The sequence below is a fragment of the Ranitomeya variabilis genome, chromosome 8 (genome assembly GCF_051348905.1).
Source record: "Ranitomeya variabilis isolate aRanVar5 chromosome 8, aRanVar5.hap1, whole genome shotgun sequence".
Classification (NCBI taxonomy): domain Eukaryota; kingdom Metazoa; phylum Chordata; class Amphibia; order Anura; family Dendrobatidae; genus Ranitomeya; species Ranitomeya variabilis.
Genome location: NC_135239.1, coordinates 23,364,640 through 23,386,896, shown reverse-complemented (window position 1 = coordinate 23,386,896; position 22,257 = coordinate 23,364,640). Strand labels below are relative to the sequence as shown.

The 22,257-nt window shown below is 41.3% G+C and overlaps 1 long non-coding RNA gene across 1 annotated transcript in view; it reads right to left on the bottom strand.

The window, feature by feature from the left end:
• The window catches only part of LOC143787339 (uncharacterized), a 28,063-nt gene extending 23,475 nt beyond the window's left edge, over positions 1–4,588 (bottom strand). The window contains exon 1 of the long non-coding RNA XR_013218334.1: positions 4,370–4,588. This is a non-coding gene — a long non-coding RNA (uncharacterized LOC143787339). The remainder of the gene's footprint in view (positions 1–4,369) is intronic.
• Between the last annotated feature and the right edge of the window lie 17,669 nt (positions 4,589–22,257).

The window sequence follows — 22,257 nt, the reverse complement described above, 5'->3', positions numbered from 1 at the left end:
CCAGAAGGAGTCGTGCTGTAAGATCGAGGCAACATCCTTCTGAGGCGCAAACAGTCGGTGGCCGGAACGCCGAGAAAGTAAGAGACTTTAAGCATTACTTCAAACCACGGCCGGACAGTCAATTATAGGTTGGCTGTCTCACTAAAACACCTAAGCAGACAACGGAGGCAGCTGTGGGAGAGGGGCAACTCTAGAGTCCCGGAAGAACTCCAGGCCTACCCCGTCATACGGGTGCGTCCTAACCATATCATCTGGGGGACGGAGAGAGAACGAACATCAGAGACAGACAGAATCAGTTGTGAGGACTATCCTGGGGAGCTCAGCAAGGAAAGACTACAACACACAGGCGCTAGAAGGTAGACACTGATTCCCACCTGCAAAGGGAACTCTGGATGTGCCGTTGGACCGGCCGGTCTCAGCCAGCCCTGTTAACAGTGCTCTGGATTGGGTACCTCCAAACCTTCAGTAAAAAGGTAAAGAGACTGCAACCTGGTGTCCTCGTTATTTACCGGCACTGCACCGCACTACCACCACCATCCACACCTATTATTGGGCACCCCTCAGCAGGGTCACGGACCGGGTCTAGCCACCGTGACAATCCCAGAGCAGAGACTCAGAGGCCCGGTACCGGGTACCCCTCGGCCCTGCGGCAGTGGGGGCGCTACAGGTGGAGGAGCCGGACATCTCTGTGAGAGCTAACGGCACCCTGACTACTATTTGGTACCAGGATGAAGTCCTCAGAGCCGTTGTCAGACCTAACCCTGACACACCGGGCCTTTGATGACGAGGTCATTGATGTTGGTGCCACCTCCTTTTCCCAGGTGACAATTGAGAACTATCGGAACATTATGTATCAGTGCATCCTGGTAATTTATGTGATCTTTAAATTATTTTGTGTCTATACCCACCTGCTAGTGCTTAAAGGGGTTGTCCGGGACTTTAACATTGATGGCCTACCCTTAGGATAGGTCATCAATTTCTGATCAGTGAGGGTGCAACACCCGGCACACCCGCCGATCAGCTGTTTCTGGTATCTGTGGCAACTGGATCAGTCGACTGTATAGTTCTTGTGATTGGGTACCGTACCGCTTCCTATTCCAAATGAATAGGTGGCAGATGTGCAGTACCCGTCCATAACCACTATTCAGTCCACGGCGCTGTGCAGCTCTGTAACTGAGCAGTTCCGACCACCATGGACATAGTGATCAGCTGATCAGCGAGGGGGCCAGATGTAAAACTCCCACCAGTCAGACATTGATAGCATATCCTAAGGAGGTGTATTATGAGTTAATATCTTATATTTCTGCAGGTCTGTAATTCTTTACAGGCAATATTTAACCATTGTTCTATTTAGAATAGCACTGGGGTTAGTGGTGGTGGTGTTAAGGGGAGGGGAGGTTGCAGCAAGAAAAATCTACCTATAATATAACTAAATGATCCATTATTCCTATAAATTTTAAATCCTCAGTTTCCTCTATACATGATAAAATCCTGCCTTTTTGCACCTGCCCCTAGGGAGAGCTCAATACAAAGGGAATGTTATGGCTTCACATGTATGTGCTTGAGCTCCCTCTAGTGGTGGCAGAATTGTTCCTCAGGGTTTTTTTTTTGGCTACTAAGAATAAGACTAGGAATCTTGTCTTAGAGATCTTGGGGTTTATTTGGACAAGCCCAGAGACCAGAGACATGACATATCAGACTGCTAAAATATTATTTAAGGTCCTTTGTTCCCTCAACCCCGTGGCTCTTTTTTATCCTTTAGATCTTATATGTCTTGACTTAAATACATAAGTCGCTACTGGAGATGAGCGGATCATCACTTCTCACAACCCAGCTTCCATGGACTAGGTCACTTCTCTCTGGCCATGGATAGGAGCTGACTGAATTTCCTTATTCTTGTAGGCCCAAAGCTTGGCTTATGATTAGCCAGGCTGGCAAGATGTCTCCTGTGTCCTGCAGGCTGCAAAGATGTCGTCACATCAGGCTGGCGAATCAAAAACTGCAACAGCTCCTGTCCTCAGCCAGAGAGCACCGACCTGGACGAAGGACTGGGGTTGTGTGAAGCAATCTGCTGGTGTCTAGTTACCATATAACACTGATGACTCAAGTGTCATAAAATATCTGATAATCTTCCATTCTGAATGTGAAATATTAATCTTTATGCTTATTCCTATTACTTAAAATGGAAACTTGGAGTCGTCTGCAACTTTACCCGGAAAATGTGTGTTTTCTGACGTCTGGATGATCGGGAGGTCACTTGTAAGTACCAACGTCTTCCCATTATAGTTGAGAAGGCGAGAACCTCGGGAGACACATCATGAGACATGATATATTGTAATCCGTAAGTGATCTGGAAGTGTGACCTGAGCAATGTTCATACTATGGGCCGAGGGTGGGACCCATCGCTGTCCCTTTATGACCAAATGCCACTCGACTGCCAAGGAGTCAGGAGCACTGACTCATGTACAATGTTCGATGCCCAACAAGGTTGGATAAAGGTCAGGTTGCACTATTTTTTCCTTTGTTATAAATGAGACATGACAAAATTTGTCCTGTATGGATTCCAGTTGGCTTCATTTTTATCCTTGGGGATCTTTTAAAAGGATTCATCACTTTCCAAATTATGTATTTTTTTTTTGTCTGGTATAAATTCATTCCTGTGCCAACAATATGGCCCTCTCTTCCTTTTGTGTAAACCTAGCCTAGCCTTGTTACCAAGTGGGTGTGGCCCTCGACTTTTCTATGTGGGAGTTTTTTGTCGCAAATATCCTACAATTTTTCTAGTTAGTTAGCCTTTTGAATTGATTTAACTGTAGAGAACATGTTGTGAGTCAAAGTCTTCACTCCTCATTTCTACGTAATCACACCGGCCCCCCATGTACTGTACTGGCCTGTTCCATCCCATCACTTCTTCTGACATGCAGAATTAGTTTTCTTTTAATAACTCAATATCCAAAGTGGTCCGGAGTGAAGAGGCATAAATCTACGACTCTTGAACTCTACCCCGACTAATCCTGCCTGGCTTCGAGCAACGCAGCCTTCTAATAATTTCAGATCAACTTGTGGTTTTGGCATAATTTCATCATTTTTTTTCTTCCCCTCCCTGTGCAAACCATGGGGCACGATGTAAGGAGCTCTGCACTATGTAAACATATGAAAAACTTGGATCCCCTGCGACAAAGGGGGGCTTCAAATGCCTCAAAATGACTTTGTTTTATACATTGTTATGGCTGACTGCGCACGCTCTGGGTTTAGTACATGGATAAAGTCACAGAAAAGCTGCCTGAATTATCACATCATTACAAACATTGACTCTGGAGATATTCAAACGGAGAATTTACCCTTAATTTCAAGGATTTAAAGGTGTTTTCCCTTTTATACCATTTACGGCAGATATTTTGGACCTTCTCCTATTGGAAGAACAGGACTATTATGTCTGCACCGAAATAGCAGGGGGTTGCCCACCACATGTTGGAGAATACTCAACTTTTAGCCATCAGTTAATATTATATTGAAGCATGGTTGCAAACTGTCTGGAATTTACCATTGCTGTTAAGAATTTTTGGAAAAATCCAGACTAATTTGGGCACATTAAATTCCAAAATAGTGGAATTAACATAAACTTTGTCCAAAAGAGGGCATAAACTTCTGTTTTTTTTGCAATCCTGCCATAGTCCTGTGGATGGGGCCTAAATGTCCATCCAAGACATTGGTATGTAAGTTGCATTAGGGGCCATAGCGTCCAACGTAAGGAATTGAGGCATTAGCTGAATATTGGCAAATAGGAAGATTATGGGAATATTTTTGCACCATTTAAAGAGAATCTGTCAGCAGCTCTTTTAAGACATTACCATGTGTCACAGGTTCCTTCTCTGGTATCACACAATCAACAGAGCCAGCGAAGAGTGAACAATCCCGAGACCTTTATTTAGGCAAAAGTACGAAAGGTCCATATATGATCCACCACACAAAGAATAAAATATTCCAGAACACGAATGCAGTTCAGTAACAGGATAATCCAGCAGATTATCCAGCAGAGAGGATAGCATAGTCCATATAATCTTCTTTCTCTCTGATACCCTCTTCACATCATTCCACACCAGACTGATCTGTGTCTCACCTCCCTGATCTTTACAAGTCCCCCTCCTCATTCACAGGTCAGGAGGGGGAAGGTCTCAGGGGCCCATTGTTTCAACCAGCTAGGTCAACATGTCATTAGCATATTAGCAAACAACATTATTCACTGACCCTGTGGAGAGATAACAGTACAGGACTGTGGGAGAATATCAGATGGCAAATAACAACTCATCCTACAAGAGAATACCATGAAAATAAGTAAAATAGAAATATACACAAAAATGATACCCACATAGCATATCACACCATCACACCATGTCATCTTCCTCTTCTTACACGGACATGTAATTTTCCTTCCACTGCCGGCAGGTTCTTTATAAACTTTCACAAAACTCCCCAATTTCTGGAACCTTTACATAGAGTAATAAAGCAAAGGGAGAGTAGAAGAAGGGGAAGGGGGAGCTGCAGCTGCAGTTTAATGTGACACTGCAAAATGTGAGTGGAGAGAGGAAGCAGCAGTGAGAAGACATCCAATTGGCTCAGAGCTCATAGCACCATTGTGACATCACAGCATGAAGATCCTATCTATACAGTTACCAGAAATGGGAAGAAGAGCTCACATTTTTCAGACAATTCTTTGTTTTTCCACAATATAACAATGCAAATTATGCCCTTTGGATCCTTTTATGTCATTATGATGAATTTAACTTCTTACAATAGTTCTTATAGACATGTTACCCTCACTCCCCACCCCGGGGCAGACTAACACTGATAAACAGATTAACACATTCAGAAATTGGCAGGTTACATCCCCGGCCTCATCTGTCTTCTGTGATACTCGTTTTAAGTACAAAATAACATTACCCCATAACACAAACAGACTTATCAGCGACTCCTATGTATCAGGCTTGGATCGAAAAACAAAAAAAAACAATTTGTTTCAGAGATGAATTTTGCTTTTGAAATACCCAGTGGGGTTTTCTCTTTACTATCATAGATGGTTCCTGGTAATCTAGCTAAAATGTTCCTAATTACCATAAAACAAGCAATAATCCCAGACCAACTGGAGCTAAGGTCAAAAAAGTAAATCCTCCATATTATGTTTATACCCCGCATTATGTTCCGAAAAACAGAATTACTCATTCCCTTCAACTTCAAGATAATCTGATCTCAGTGGGACGAGATTGCTCTTTAACCCCAAATATCTCTGTATTATTATGATTAATAATAAAATATCCTCACTTGTTATCATGTGAGAGCTTATATGATCTACCTATACAGTGCAGATACAGTTGTGCTGAAAAGTTTACATACACCGGCAGAATTTTTGCTTTCTTGGCCTTTTTTTCAGAGAATATGAATGATAACACCAAAACTTTTCCTCCACTCATGGTTAGTGGTTGAGTGAAGCCATTTATTGTCAAACTACTGTGTTTTCTCTTTTTAAATTATAAAACCCAAAATATCCAAATGACCCTGATCAAAAGTTCTATGGATCTATGTGGAATGCCAAACGCAGAGAGAAGTCTGATCAAAACTTTGGATTGATCCGTCACGTATTATTTGGGTCAATAGCGAAATCCCTCTGCGTTCCCATCCACCGAAGCCCTCTAGTTTAGCTACTTAGTTTAGAATTGTGCCACAGAGGGGAATAGTTTGTGAATCCCTTGATTCTCGGAGAATGTCCTTGCCCCATCCCAGATTTTATAGATCAAATTTAGAGTGTGAACCGTTGACTCATTTTCCCTTAGAAAACCAGCCTCAAGAGCTAATAGTGGGATCTCCCGTTTTGTGCCCTCCTTTATTAGCTGACCCGAAGCTCCACAGTGGTCAGTTGTACCCCAGCCCTGAAACTGCTGTACCTGCGAGCATATGAAGTATAACCAAGGGTTTGGAACCGCTAGGGCCCCATTATCCCTTCCCCTTTGCAGGGTTTCTAGTTTAAGTCTGGGTTGCTGTTTTTTTTCCAGATGAGTTCCCGAAACAGCCCATATATTTTATGAAATAAAGACATAAAAATCCAAAGTGGAGTATTATGAAGAAAATAAAGGAGTTGTTGCATTAGGATCATTTTCAAAATATTACTTCTTCCCACTGGAGACATCGGGAGGCAACACCATGTATCCACCTTAGACCTACATTTTCATGGCTTAGACATATTTACATACCTACTTTCCCACTCACATTTCAAAAGGTAATAGTGATATAAAATAACAAAAAAAAAAAATCTCACATTGTTGTTCAAAAATGTATCGCGACATAATTTGCATCTTTTTGTTACTAGAAAATTGGCCGTGTTACTTTTGTTTGCATCAATTTTACAATAGTTTTGTAAGATCTTTAGCTACAAGATTTTTATCTAGAAATGTTCTCCCACTTCCACTTTTTACTACAACCCTGCCGGAGTCAGAATTGTGAATTTTTCAGTGACCTTTTAAAAGTTGCAATTCAACCGTGCCCAGCGTAAAGTTATGAAAAGTTGCAAATCTTTGCCAGAATCAGCATATGCCACACACATTGCAACTTTTTGACACCATAAAATTGCTGAAATTGCTGCAAAAAGCCTTGATAAATTCCCCGATAATTGCCTATCTGGAATATTTTGCCTTCTGCTTGACATTTTCAGAGTGAGGTTTTCATCAATTCTGTGTTGAACTTATCTTTCCTAAAATCAGAAATGTGAACAATAGCAGAGCCCAGAGCCAGGAGACATTGTTCCAATCACCTTAGTTTTGTTCCATTCACCTACATTCCTGCTGCCAAGGAATCGTGTCAAATATAAACACTTTACAATAACTACATAAGAGGCTGCAAAGTGAAGAGATCCATATATAGAACAAAGAACCAGGGCAAATGTCCATTTTAAGGCATTTTTGAGTTTCATCTGCTTCTTATTTTACTATCTGTTCTGCTTGGACTTCGGAGGCTGAGATAATGCCAAATAATAGAGCCAAGAACTGAGCTCAGGAGGAGCATTGATTCTGTATGGCCAGTAAGAGAGGATAGCAAACAGTGCCAAGCGATGGAATAAAAACATCTTTAATGATGCAAAATGGTTCACTCTAATTTCTGTTATGGTAAAATTTTCTTCCCTATTGATAACAATGTAACTTTAACAAAAATCCTACAATTTATAAGAAAATAATATATTTAGTATTGCCTCTGTAGTACTGCCCCTATGTACAAGAATATAACCACTATAATACTGCCCCTATGTACAGAATATAACTACTATAATACTGCTCTTATGTACAAGAATATAACTACTATAATACTGCTCCTATGTACAAGAATATAACTATATAATAATACTGCCCCTATATACAAGAATATAACTACTATAATACTGCCCCTATGTACAAGAATATAACTACTATAATACTGCTCCTATGTACAAGAAAATAACTACTATAATACTGCTCTTATGTACAAGAATATAACTACTATAATACTGCTCCTATGTACAAGAATATAACTACTATAGTACTGCTCCTATGTACAAGAATATAACTACTATAATACTGCCCCTATGTACAAAAATATAACTACTATAATACTGCTCCTATGTACAAGAATATAACTACTATAATACTGCTCCTATGTACAAGAATATAACTACTATAATACTGCCCCTATGTACAAGAATATAACTACTATAATACTGCTCCCTATGTACAAGAATGTAACTACTATAATACTGCCACTATGTACAAGAATATAACTCCACTTGCAAAAGAACAGCGGGTATTACCGGCACAGAAAGCTGTTTGATTCCCCCGTCTGTGATATTCACATTTACTGCGGATCGGACACTTTAGACTTGCTGCTGGAAATGGTGGTGCTCCACATAGAAAATTCACAATCCATATAATGCACGATACAAAGAGAAAAGATGTGGCACTCACCCGGTTTCTTCAGCTAAGTATGTGTCTTTATTCAACACCTAAGTGTAACAAAACATTCTTCGGCTTAGGCAGGAATAGGTGAGGGAGCGAGGAGTGAAGAGACTGGACGACTGCCGTTTCGCGCACTAGCGCTCCCACGGGTCCAAGAATATAACTCCAAGAATATAACTACTATAATACTGCTCCTATGTACAAGAATGTAACTACTATAATACTGCTCCTATGAACAAGAATATAACTACTATAATACTGCCCCTATGTACAAGAATATAACTACTATAATACTGCTCCTATGTACAAGAATATAACTACTATAATACTGCTCCTATGCACAAGAATATAACTACTATAATACTGCTCCTATGTACAAGAATGTAACTACTATAATACTGCCACTATGTATAAGAATATAACTACTATAATACTGCCACTATGTATAAGAATATAACTACTATAATACTGCCCCTATGTATAAGAATATAACTACTATAATACTGCTCCTATGTACAAGAATATAACTACTATAATACTGCCCCTATGTACAAGAATATAACTACTATAATACTGCTCCTATGTACAAGAATATAACTACTATAATACTGCCTCGTATGCACAAGAATATAACTACTATAATATTGCTCCTATGTACAAGAATATAAATACTATAATACTGCTCCTATGTACAAGAATATAACTACTATAATACTGCTCCTATGCACAAGAATATAACTACTATAATACTGCTCCTATGTACAAGAATGTAACTACTATAATACTGCCACTATGTATAAGAATATAACTACTATAATACTGCCCCTATGTATAAGAATATAACTACTATAATACTGGCACTATGTATAAGAATATAACTACTATAATACTGCCCCTATGTACAAGAATATAACTACTATAATACTGCCCCTATGTACAAGAATATAACTACTGTAATACTGCTCCTATGTACAAGAATATAACTACTATAATACTGCCTCTATGTACAAGAATATAACTACTATAATACTGATCCTATGTACAGGGATATAACTACTATAATACTGCTCCTATGTACAAGAATATAACTACTATAATACTGCTCCTATGTACAAGAATATAACTACTATAATACTGCCCCTATGTACAAGAATATAACTACTATAATACTGCCCCTATGTACAAGAATATAACTACTATAATACTGCCCCTATGTACAAGAATATAACTACTATAATACTGCCCCTATGTACAGGAATATAACTACTATAATACTGCCCCTATGTACAAGAATATAACTACTATAATACTGCCACTATGTACAAGAATATAACTCCACTTGCAAAAGAACAGTGGGTATTACCAGCACAGAAAGCTGTTTGATTCCCCCGTCTGTGATATTCACATTTACTGCGGATCGGACACTTTAGACTTGCTGCTGGAAATGGTGGTGCTCCACATAGAAAATTCACAATCCATATAATGCACGATACGAAGAGAAAAGATGTGGCACTCACCCGGTTTCTTCAGCTAAGTATGTGTCTTTATTCAACACCTAAGTGTAACAAAACATTCTTCGGCTTAGGCAGGAATAGGTGAGGGAGCGGGGAGTGAAGAGACTGGACGACTGCCGTTTCGCGCACTAGCGCTCCCACGGGTCCAAGAATATAACTCCAAGAATATAACTACTATAATACTGCTCCTATGTACAAGAATATAACTACTATAATACTGCCTCTATGTACAAGAATATAACTACTATAATACTGCTCCTATGTACAAGAATATAACTACTATAATACTGCTCCTATGTACAAGAATATAACTACTATAATACTGCCTCTATGTACAAGAATATAACTACTATAATACTGCCCCTATGTACAAGAATATAACTACTATAATACTGCCCCTATATACAGGAATATAACTACTATAATACTGCCCCTATGTACAAGAATATAACTACTATAATACTGCCCCTATGTACAAGAATATAACTACTATAATACTGCTCCTATGTACAAGAATATAACTACTATAATACTGCTCCTATGTACAAGAATATAACTACTATAATACTGCCCCTATGTACAAGAATATAACTACAGGGTGGGCCATTTATATGGATACACCTAAATAATATGGGAATGGTTGGTGATATCAACTTCCTGTGTGTGGCACATTACTATATGGGAGGGGGAAAACTTTTCAAGATGGGTGGTGACCATGGCGGCCATTTTGAAGTCGGCCATTTTGGATCCAACTTTATTTTTTCAATGGGAAGAGGGTCATGTGACACATCAAACTTATTGAGAATTTCACAAGAACAACAATGGCGTGCTTGGTTTTAACGTAACTTTATTCTTTCATGAGTTATTTACAAGTTTATGGTCACTTATAAAATGTATTCAAAGTGCTGTCCATTGTGTTGGATAGTCAATGCAACCCTCTTCTCCCACTCTTGACACACTGATAGCAACACCGCAGAAGAAATGCTATCACAGGCTTCCAGTATCCGTTGTTTCAGATGCTGCACATCTCGTATCTTCACAGCATAGACAATTGCCTTCAGATCACCCCAAAGATAAAAGTCTAAGGGGTCAGTTCGGGAGACCTTGGTGGCCATTCAACTGGCCCACGACGACCAATCCACTTTCCAGGAAACTGTTCATGTAGGAATGCTCGGACCTGACACCCAAGCTGGTGTTATAAAGTATTCTAATTTACTGAGATAATGACTTTTGGGTTTTCATTGGCTGTAAGCCATAATCATCAACATTAACAGAAATAAACACCTGAAATAGATCACTCTGTTTGTATAGACTCTATATAATATATGAGTTTAACTTTTTCATGATATTCTAATTTTGTGAGAAGCACCTGTATGCCCGGCCCATAGATCTTAACCGTTTATTTACATATTATGAAAAAACGTAGATTTCTTTGGACATCAGATTGCAGATACCAAGATATCGCTTTATTCAGCATCCTATGATCTACATATAGACTGCTTAGGAGAGTTGATCCTACTGTCAAATTCCCTTTAAATATCAGGGAAAACAAAAACACAACAGAAGGAATCCTCATTTGTTCTTGCAATACCTGCTCCCCATGAGAGTTTCAGATGACCTCCTTTTTGTGCCAGATTTGAGGTTTTCACATCTTTTACACTCGTTTTCCTTCACTTCCTTGTATTGTTTGTTACCTTCTATCCCACTACAAATGGTGTAACACGTTCTCATTCCACGGAAGCTTCCGTCCCAGCCTTCCACACCAGGGATCTTGCTGTTTTAAAAATTAGGAACAAAACCTTGTAAAAATGTTTGTGTGTATTGTAGGTGTGTGTCCCTCGAGCCCTCAGCTTTTTATAGTTTTGCTTTTCTTTGTTGCTTAGACTTCTAGTCAACTGAGTAATATTTCTTCTACTTTATAACATTGCTCGGCTCACAAAAATTAATTACGGTCATTTTTATTTGTTTTATTTTTTACATTTTTTGTTTTTACTTTTTTTTTCAGAAATGTAGAACAGACGCCGGCAAGGTCAAGAAAGAAAGCAGCGGAGTCGAAAGATTCCCATACATTTAATCGCAAGTCATTCTTGGACTAATGATTAAAAAATATTTTGTACATTTCAGTCCAAACTTCTTGCTGCTCGGAAGATTGTGGATTGTGTTGGTGGATTTAATCAAGGTTTAGCTTTATGGTCCTCGATTTGGGAGCCAAAGTTATTCGAGGTCTGACCTCTTAGTGCCAACAAGGTTACGCTCTCTTTGGCTGCAACGTCCACAGACCCTTTTTGCTGAATGATTGGGAAATATAATTTTTCATGTCAAATATAAAAGCTGAAATGTCAATAATAACAAACGGAGGCATCCCAGGAAGAAAGTGAGATATAAAATAAAAAGCTCCAACCCTTTTGACTAAAGATCGTTAATGTTACTGACATGAAAATCGGAGATTACATCGAAAAGGAAGCTCGAAAGAGAATGTTTGCTTCATGGTAACATTAACTCCATAATCATGCATCAGATGATACAGCAGGGGGTGAGGATTCTTAGTGTGAACCTACTAATGTGAATCAGGCCATTTGGGCGATTAGATGAATTATTTTTAAATTGATGTCGAGGATATGCCCTGATTTTTTGATGGTAGGGGTCTGACTTCTGAGACTTCTATCAATTCTGCAGACACAGAGTTATATTTTTGGGAAAAACAGAGATGGGAACCGCACACTAAACCAATACTGTTTTCTCTTCATTTAATTATCACTAGGGGTTTCAAAAATCAATCCCCGGGATCATAAAGTGATAGAGAATACCTACCTGACCTGGCTTCAGAGCTGAGTGTTGCATCCACCTTCCATCATGGCCCCAACTCGCTTCTCCTCTGTGCAGCAGGTTGCTGTAGTAGCCGGATGTGCACTAGTGTTGTCCTCTCACTGGATCATTTAACCCAGTTAAGGCATCAGGACACTAGATACTGACACTACACAGCGCTAATGACATTGCTACAACACTGCTATATTGATTAATCAGTACTGTTCCTCCATTGCTACTACTCTGCTTTCATGTGCATAGTTCCAGCACTACTACAGCCACTGCTGCTACAACTCTGCTTTTCCAGTCATTGCTGTTCTATCAATCATTGCTGTTCCAGCTCTGTTACATCAATCGTCGCTGTTCCAGCACTGCAATATCAGTCATTGCTGTTTGACCTCTATTACATCAATCAGCGCTGTTCCAGCACTGCAATATCAGTCATTGCTGTTCCTGCTCTGTTACATCAGTCATCGCTGCTTCAGCTCTGCAATGTCAGTCATTACTATTCCAGATCTGTTACATCAGTCATTGTTGTTACTCCTCTGCTACATCAATCATCGCTGTTCCAGCACTGCAATATCAGTGATTTCTGTTCCTGCTCTGTTACATCAGTCATTGCTGTTACTCCTCTGCTACATCAATCATCGCTGTTCCAGCAATGCAGTATCAATCATTGCTGTTCCTGCTCTGTTACATCAGTCATCGCTGCTCCAGCTCTGCAATGTCAGGTCAGTCATTGCTGTTCCAGCTCTGTAACATCAGTCATTGCTGTTACTCCAATGCTACATCAATCATCGCTGTTCCAGCACTGCAATATCAGTCATTGCTGTTCCAGCTCTATTACATCAGTCATTGCTGTTACTCCTCTGCTACATCAATCTTCACTGTTCCAGCACTGCAATATCAGTCATTGCTGTTCCAGCTCTGTTACATCGGTGATTGCTGTTACTCCTCTGCTACATCAATCATCACTGTTCCAGCACTGCAATATCAGTCATTGCTGTTCCTGCTCTGTTACTTCGGTGATTGCCGTTATTCCTCTGCTACATCATTCATCACTGTTCCAGCTCTACCACATCATTCATAGCAGCGCCCACCCTCCCATAAAAAAAAAAAAAGCAATTTTTGCATTTTGAGTCTTTCTTCTTTTTGGCCTTTAACATCTGGGTCAAAATAATTTTAGATCTAGGCAGGTCAGAGTATTCCTGATGCTATACACACATATATATATATATATATATATATATATATATATATATATATACAGTATATATATACACTGCTCAAAAAAATAAAGGGAACTCTAAAATCCCACATCCTAGATATCACTGAATGAAATATTCAAGTTGTAAATCTTTATTCATTACATAATGGAAGGTGTTGAGAACAATAAAACCTAAAAATGATCAACGTAAATCACAACTAATATCCCACCGAGGTCTGGAGTTGGAATGATGCTCAAAATCAAAGTGGAAAATGAAGTTACAGGCTGATCCAACTTCAGTGGAAATGCCTCAAGACAAGGAAATGATGCTCAGTAGTGTGTGTGGCCTCCACATGCCTGTATGATCTCCCTACAACATTTGGGCATGCTCCTGATGAGGCAGCGGATGCTCTCCTTAGGGATCTCCTCCCAGACCTGGACTAAAGCATCCGACATCTCCTGGACAATCTGTGGTGCAACGTGACGTTGGTGGATGGAGCGAGACATGATGTCCCAGATGTGTTCACTCGAATTCAGGTCTGGGGAACGGGCGGGCCAGTCCATAACTTCAATGCCTTCATCTTGCAGGAACTGCTGACACACTCCAGCCACATGAGGTCTGGCATTGTCCTGCATTAGGAGGAACCCAGGGCCAACCGCACCAGCATATGGTCTCACAAGGGGTCTGAGGATCTCATCTCGGTACCTAATGGCAGTCAGGCTATCTCTGGCGAGCACATGGAGGGCAGTGTGGCCCTCCAAAAAATGCTACCCCACACCATTACTGACCCACTGCCAAACCGGTCATGCTGAAGGATGTTGCAGGCAGCAGATCGCTCTCCACGGCGTCTCCAGACTCTGTCACGTCTGTCACATGTGCTCAGTGTGAACCTGCTTTCGTCTGTGAAGAGCACAGGGCGTCAGTGGCGAATTTGCCAATCCTGGTGTTCTGCAGCGAATGCAAGCGTCCTGCACGGTGTTGGGCTGTGAGCACAACCCCCATCTGTGGACGTCGGGCCGTCAGACCTTCCTCATGGAGTCGGTTTCTAACCATTTGTGCAGACACATGCACATCTGTGGCCTGCTGGAGGTCATTTTGCAGGGCTCTGGCAGTGCTCTTATTGTTCCTCCTTGCACAAAGGCTGAGGTAGCGGTCCTGCTGCTGGGTTGTTGCCCTCCTACAGCCCCCTCCACGTCTCCTGGTGTACTGGCCTGTCTCCTGGTAGCGCCTCCAGCCTCTGGACACTACGCTGACAGACAGCAAACCTTCTTGCCTCAGCTCGCATTGATGTGCCATCCTGGATGAGCTGCACTTTCCTGAGCCACCTGTGTGGGTTGTAGAGTCCGTCACATGCTACCAAGAGTGTGAAAGCACAACCAACATTCAAAAGTGACCAAAACATCAGCCAGAAAGCATTGGTACTGAGATGTGGTCTGTGGTCCCCACCTGCAGAACCTCTCCTTTATTGAGGGTGTCTTGATAATTGCCAATAATTTCCATCTGTTGTGTTTCCATTTGCACAGCAGCATGTGAAATTGATTGTCAATCAGTGTTGCTTTCCTTTATTATTTTGAGCAGTGTATATATATATATATATATATATATATATATATATATATATTTATATTGTTAAGTAGGAAAGTGGGTGATTAAACTTTTTTTTTTTCTTCATTTTTGCTTAGTTTGGTATTTATCTTAGGGGACTTGAACCTGCAATCACTGGATGTTGTACACTGCAATACCAAAGTATTGCAGAGTATACTTGTATACTTTAATTGCATTCTCCTAAGAAGTCGAGCCACAGACTAAAGTTCATAGGAAAACCAACATGCCAGCCATTGGGACTTTAGCAAACCCCAGCTGCAATGGTAAATCGGCAGCACACTGGGATCACATGGGGAGGGATCAATGGGCACTATTGCACCACTAAGTTAGACATTTAATTGTGGCTATTAAAGATTGACGGTAGCACTTAAATGGTCAAACAGCAGCGGTCGGAGGAAGCCTCGGCCACTGCTGTTACAGGCGGATGCTGGTTGAGTAACCATGTGATATAAATTTATGTTATGTGGTCGCAATGTGATTAAACAGTAACATTCTGTCTCATTACTGCCACCTCTAGGAGGCGTTACTATAACGGTATTATGCACATTACTATGCAACTCCATATACAGTATATGGGATTTCTTTTAAAGTTGACTTTCTAAAGAAATGTTCCTATATTGTCTACAGCCTTATTTAGCGCTGCAAAATTAAAATAAAATCCAAACTATTTCTAACTTTTTAATTTTCTTGCCCTACCTTAGCAATGACTGATAAAACTTTGAACCCACAGAGATCACATAACTTTTACACACAGATCTATTGTCTGGTTTTAGGTGCTCCACCCTGATGCAGATCTACTATTGGTTATAATTCCATCTGAGCTGGAAATGCAATAAAACTGTAAGAAATGAGCATCAGAGTCTCCCAGAAAAAATATTTTCTGGTTTGAAAATGGAATGTTTACATAGGATCTGATGGTGTAATTAGAAAAACAAATGGAATTCTGCATTCTTCCTAATATCTATTTATTGCAATCTCTGAAGTCTGAAATATGTTGTGACTATTTCATGACAGAAGGAAAACGAGGTCATTTCAGATTTCATTTAAAACAGGTTAATAAGTACTATACTGTGCATATGTGCACAAATTAAACAATTATAATACTGCCCCTACAGTATTTAATCCAAAAAATGTCCAATAATATTATAGGCTGGCATTTCAAAACTATATCATCACAATTTTCAGACTAACATATAATGTTGCCGAATGAAGAGATCCAGTACTTGATTTGAGATATAAAAATACAATGCTTTATTAATAATAATGTTAAAATCAAAATTACATGTGTTAAAACAATGAAAAGATAACAGAGCACCCTTACTAGGAGAGACACTGCATTATATGAAGGTATGTAACCAGCCCAAATTACAAAGCCATACAACATTATTACATAAGCCCACCAATATATGAGCGGTACATTCTAATAGGCATGTGCCCTACATTTATACTTAAGCTGAGTGAAGGTTACTGTGGCATTAAATCATAAGAAATGTAATGTAACATATTACCGAGATTAGGCAGTAATGAAGATCGCATCCAGGTGTGGTTAGCAGCGTCCCTCCTCACCCCGACGCGCGTTTTGCATCCTGCCTCTTCCGGGGGCGTGTTAGGAGTGGGTGGATATGGGGATTAAATAGTCAAATGGCACGAACAGTGCCGTGAGCGAAAGACATGTGACTAGAGTGAGGGGATGTGTTTAACCAACCGGACGTGTGCGGCGCATGAAACGCTCATTCCTCCTCATCTGACGTAACATCACTTCCTGACCTGCGCTCCCCGGACCGCAGTATTGAAGTCCAGCACTTGTATGGGCGATCTGTCCGTGCCTCCCTCCACCCCAACGCACGTTTCGTAATGCCTTCTTCAGGGGGCGCCCCCTGAAGATGGGCCAGATCGCCCATACAAGCGCTGGACTTCAATACTGGGACTTTGCACTCAATAGGTAATATTGATCTTCAATCTCTTTACACATTTGTGAGGAGTGTTCCTTGGTTGTCAGGATTAGGATATATTCATCCGGTCATTTACATTTAGCACTTTCTTTTGGCGTACACTGCATGACTGTGATGATTTAAATGATCCAAAACAGGAATCATTTGATTTTTTGTACCTATTGTTATCATTGACTAATATGGTCCGGCGCAGGTCCATGTGGACATTTGTTACATTCTTTTGACATAGTATGTGGATATTTCTGGCACGCCTGCTTTACACAAGAGGCATCTTGTTGAGTTTCTAATTTAAATATATGTGTTTTATGAACATTTAATAAAATTATATGACTTTTTTTTTAACAAAACACATTGTTTCATAAGTGGTCATTTTTGTATTTTCCGGTCAAGGGTTCTGACCTGATTATACTGATGGATTTTGTTTGCCTCAGTTGATAGTAGGAACTCTTTGTGCTTGGTTTGTGTTAGTTTGGATCAGTCTGGTGTGTAGCACGCACCATATGTGTTGTCTGCATAGTTTGGCCGGTGTTTTGTCTCGTGCAGTGTTCTGTGTAGACATCAGTGCATTTTTGTATCATGTCTCGGTGTCAGAGCTTCTTTCCTGCAGGGGTTTTGATACAATGGCATTCATTGTTTAGTTCTGAACTGAAATATCTCTGTACTTATGCATTTTCTTCTCTCCTGATTTGTTTTTTAGTGTCCAAATTCTTCTTACTATTGGAAGGAAATTGTAATTATGTTCATCCTAAGCTTTCTGGTTCATGAGTTTATGTCCAGAAATATAATTTTTTATTTGCTGCCCCTGTGAACCTGTCCATTCCCTCGCACTGTACTCGATGGGCATCACAATGGACCATTAGCTTGTGTCAATCATAGTGACACATAGGAGATTGCATCCCCTGCAGTGACCTCTCCGTCTGTTGCATAACTAACTACAACTCCCAGCAATCTTCACAGCCCAGCAATCAGTGCATGTTGGAGCCAATTACCCTAATAAATAATTACAATATGGTAACTCCAGCTTTCCCCTGAGTTCCCCTTTAGTTCCCCTCTGCACTAGTGACACAGAATTGCCTCTGTTCACAGTCGTTACAAGGCGTCACTGTAGTTTTAGGATTTGCATTTTCTGTGCCTGGAGTTTTCTCGTCCTCCTAACCTCTTTTCTATCACATCTCGTTAATGTCTGCTTGATATAGGACAGGAATGTCGGGGCAGGAGCAGGAAGGGTGGACCTCAGTGATCCATATGAGGTTCCCACCCTGGAGGAAGGAAATTCTGTCTGACAAAACTGTTTACCTGTAGAAATTCAGATAGTGAACAGCTTCACCCATCGGGTCCAGGGCTGGAGCGGGTGCACTGGGAGTGGATGCTGTTAATATGTAGAAATGCTTTGCAGATATTGTGACACTGTACTATAAATATAACAATATAACAATGTGATCACCCCCCGATAATATCAGCGGGACACGAAACAGCAACATCATCTGTCAGCGCAACAACAACATATAGATTGTGTCATCATCGCATCCCTCCAGCCAGTGGTGTAACTAGAGTCTGACGGGCCTGGTGCAAGGTTTGCCCCCAACGCCACAAGTGTGTCACATCCTTCTGGGAGATATGGGGTTAAGCGATTTTTACATACTGTGAATCGCAGGTCTTCCATTTAGTCTGTGTGTTTTGCTCTTCATACTAAATGGACTTTGTTTCCGTTGGCGCTGAAGAGGTTAACGACACTTTGTATGTTGGCTAGAGACATGTAGCTCCATCTCATCCTTGCTTCTGACCTGCTCGTTTTTCTCTCTCTCTATAAAACCTGACCAGACCTTCTCATCCCTGCCTGTGGAAGTTTTACATCCTGGCTTGCTGGAGTTGGAGTTCGTAGTTGCTGCTGGAGATTGTTGTTTGCTGCTTTTGGGTGTATGCTTTCTCCATTATCCTAATATCATTTGGTTTGTAACTTCCTTTCCTTCCATTTATTCCTCTCTACCCGTGGTGTGTTTTGCATGTAAGTTGCTATCCTTGCTTGTCTTACATGTATAAACACTAACATATCTGTTCCAGGACTGCTGGGTATGGGGGAGGGCACAGCTTAGGACCTTAACAGGAGCATAGTAAGGTTGGAGACCCGGGCCTCTCTACCTTTAAGAGTACCCCAGGGACAGGGATAGTTAGGGTTCCAGTTCCAGGGACAATTGAAGCCCACCCATCCTTACTGAAGACCGTCGCAGAGTGACACCCCTGCCCTATATATATATATATATATGTCTTCCATCCTGGCACATATGCTCCTCATGTACATATATACATATATATACCCTCGTATATGTAGCTTATCTTGGATCCCATCCCCATCACCTTTCTGCCGCTGTTCTTTAATGTATAGAAAAAAAGTACATAGAACTCATGTTGCTCCATAGCTAAAGTATAATGCACACTCCATAGTCCTCTGTATAGTATAATGCACTCCCCGTACTCAATACAGTATAATAAACCCCATAGTCCTCCATACAGCATAATGCACAGTCCATAGCCCTCCCTATAATATAGTGCACCCCATAGTCCTCCATACAGCATAATGCACAGTCCATAGCCCTCCCTATAATATAGCGCACCCGATAGTCCTCCATACAGCATAATGCACAGTCCATAGCCCTCCCTATAATATAGCGCACCCGATAGTCCTCCATACAGCATAATGCACAGTCCATAGCCCTCCCTATAATATAGTGCACCCCCATAGTCCTCCATAAAGTATAATGCACTCCCCATACTGCTCCATTTAGGATAATGCGCCCCCCATAATCCTCCATATAATATAATGCAGCTTCCATAATCCTCCATGAGGTATAATGTGCCCCTGAATCGCCTGCCAAGGCATGGGGTACTCGATACCGGGTCCGGTACTTTAAAGGGATGTCACTGTGACTGCGACCCGGTCCGTGGCCCTGGGCACCCAAGCAAAAGGGATGGGTCTTTAAAGGTGTTTTGGAGTAAAGTTTGTGTTCGTGACGCCACCTGTGGTATTCGGTCACAGATAACCGACGCTGCTTAAAGGGGTCCTCTGGGGTGATGTTATGGCAGCTAGGATGGAATAACTTCCCACAGGTGAAGTAGGTCCCCAGGGCTCCCTGTGTGTAGATGGAGATGGTGAGTGGTGCAGTAAGAAATGGAGGACACAGGCTTGCAGTCTCTTTACCTGGTTTACAGAAGACTTCAGGCAGCCACAATCCAGGGCACCAGATCACAGGCACAGGCAGGGTCCGGCCGGCTTGCGAGTTCAGAGTCCCCTTTACCAGGTGGAGTTAGAAGCCTTCCTACTAGCTCTGTGGTGTAGTCCTTTGCTGCCTTAGGCCTCACACAAAGTCCTCACTGTCTTTCTGTCCCCCTTAAAGGCTAGGACAATACCTGTAATGACAGGTAACAAGAGCCTTTTTACAGGATCTTTATCACGACCTGTGCTCTATTCGATACTGTGTGTTCAGGTGTGTCGTGGACAGGTAACTTGCAATCAGCTGTCCCGCTGGTTTCTGCTGTGAGATGTAGAATACTGCACAACCTCGGTCTTCCAGCTACCGGTTTCAGGCGCTCTGCAGGGAGGTAGCTCAGTCGCAGCTATTGTCCCCAGTTGTTTCCTCTCCTTTGCCTCGCTCTCCTGCATGCTCACTACAAATCTGTTCGTCTTTCTGTGTTCCCTCTTTCTCCAGGAGCTGCAGCACCTTTTGGCTGCACGGTCCCTTCAGGCCTTCCGACACTCAATGTTTGACTGCTTTCTCCTCTGATAGGAACTAACTAGCTTTCCCTCCAGACCAGAATATATATATATAGGGGAGCCACCCACAAACTGGAACAGAGCTCCCCTTTCTGGCCTGGAGTGTGAACATGTTGTATGCTTGTGGTACCTGATAAAAGAGATCTTACCTCGCCTCCAAGCGTGACATCACTCTCCCTGTGAGGAAAGCAATGCCACTGTAACAACCAGGACCCTGGGGTGTTACACCCCCATAGTCCTCCATACAGTATAATGCATAGCTCATAGTCCTACATGTAGTATATATTCCCCAACCTGGCATATGTCCCCCCATCCTGGTATATATTCCCCAACCTGGTATATGGCCTTCATACAGGGATCCCATCCTGGTAATATGTCTCTTATCCTAGTGCATGTGCTTTCCCTAAATGACGCAGGTCGCATGCACTAGTGCGGCTGTATGCAGGTTCCTCTTCTAACCTCCGACAATCAGTTCTGATGAAGGTCTGAATACAAGACCGAAAACGTTCAACATTTTGATTGCAATAATAAAAGGAACTTTATTTCACCGTTCTTCAACTGGAGCGCCAAGTTTGTTTGGTGTTATATACGGGCTGGATACCCTACTTGTGCACCATTTCCTCCTACTAGTAGTGTTGTATATTATCCCTCACCATCCTGGTGATATGTTGCATTTTTGGAATCTGTCTGAAACATCTGGATAAGCAAAGTTGTAAAGAAAAATAAAAAAGACCTAATAAAGTAAGGCGACTTGAAAAGTGGCACAAAGCGTATGGAGAGTAAAGCACCAACACTAAAGCCAATAAAGGAGCTAAATTACTCCAGAAAACTAGAGGAGCAGCAATGATGAATCAGGGCTCTGACTTTCAGAGGTTGGGAGATGACTTGCCCCATCCCTGGATGACACCATTGTTCGCTAGAATACCCCATGTTGTCATTTTCTTTCAAGAAGAGATGCATGTGTGGTCAGACCACCCTTCTGCCTCTGTCCCCCACTGTTCTCATGAACTCAGTGATGGACAGGATTGTTTTTATGGATTTGCCAAAAACATACATTGTCTCAGTGATGCTATTGGTGGGCTCAGGTGAGGTTCCGGCACCAGAAGGTCTGATAGTTTTGTCTTTGGACTCATTTTTTATGTCCCATATTCTGCAGGTTGTTCAGCCAGAGATGTAGGATCGAAATGAAGACGAGGCGGAGGAGATCTCATGTCTCATTATGACCTCAGAATATATTTTTCTGTGTGTTGATAATTATGGGATTGTTTTCCTGCATTCCAGCTCTTTCCGAGGAGCTGCCAATGATGTTATTGTACTCACAAGGACGATGATTCTCACAGTGATACAATGTATCCAGCGCATTCCAAAAACAGAATAATCCTAATTTTGTATCTGTCTGAAGAAACGTATAATTATACATATCTATACACA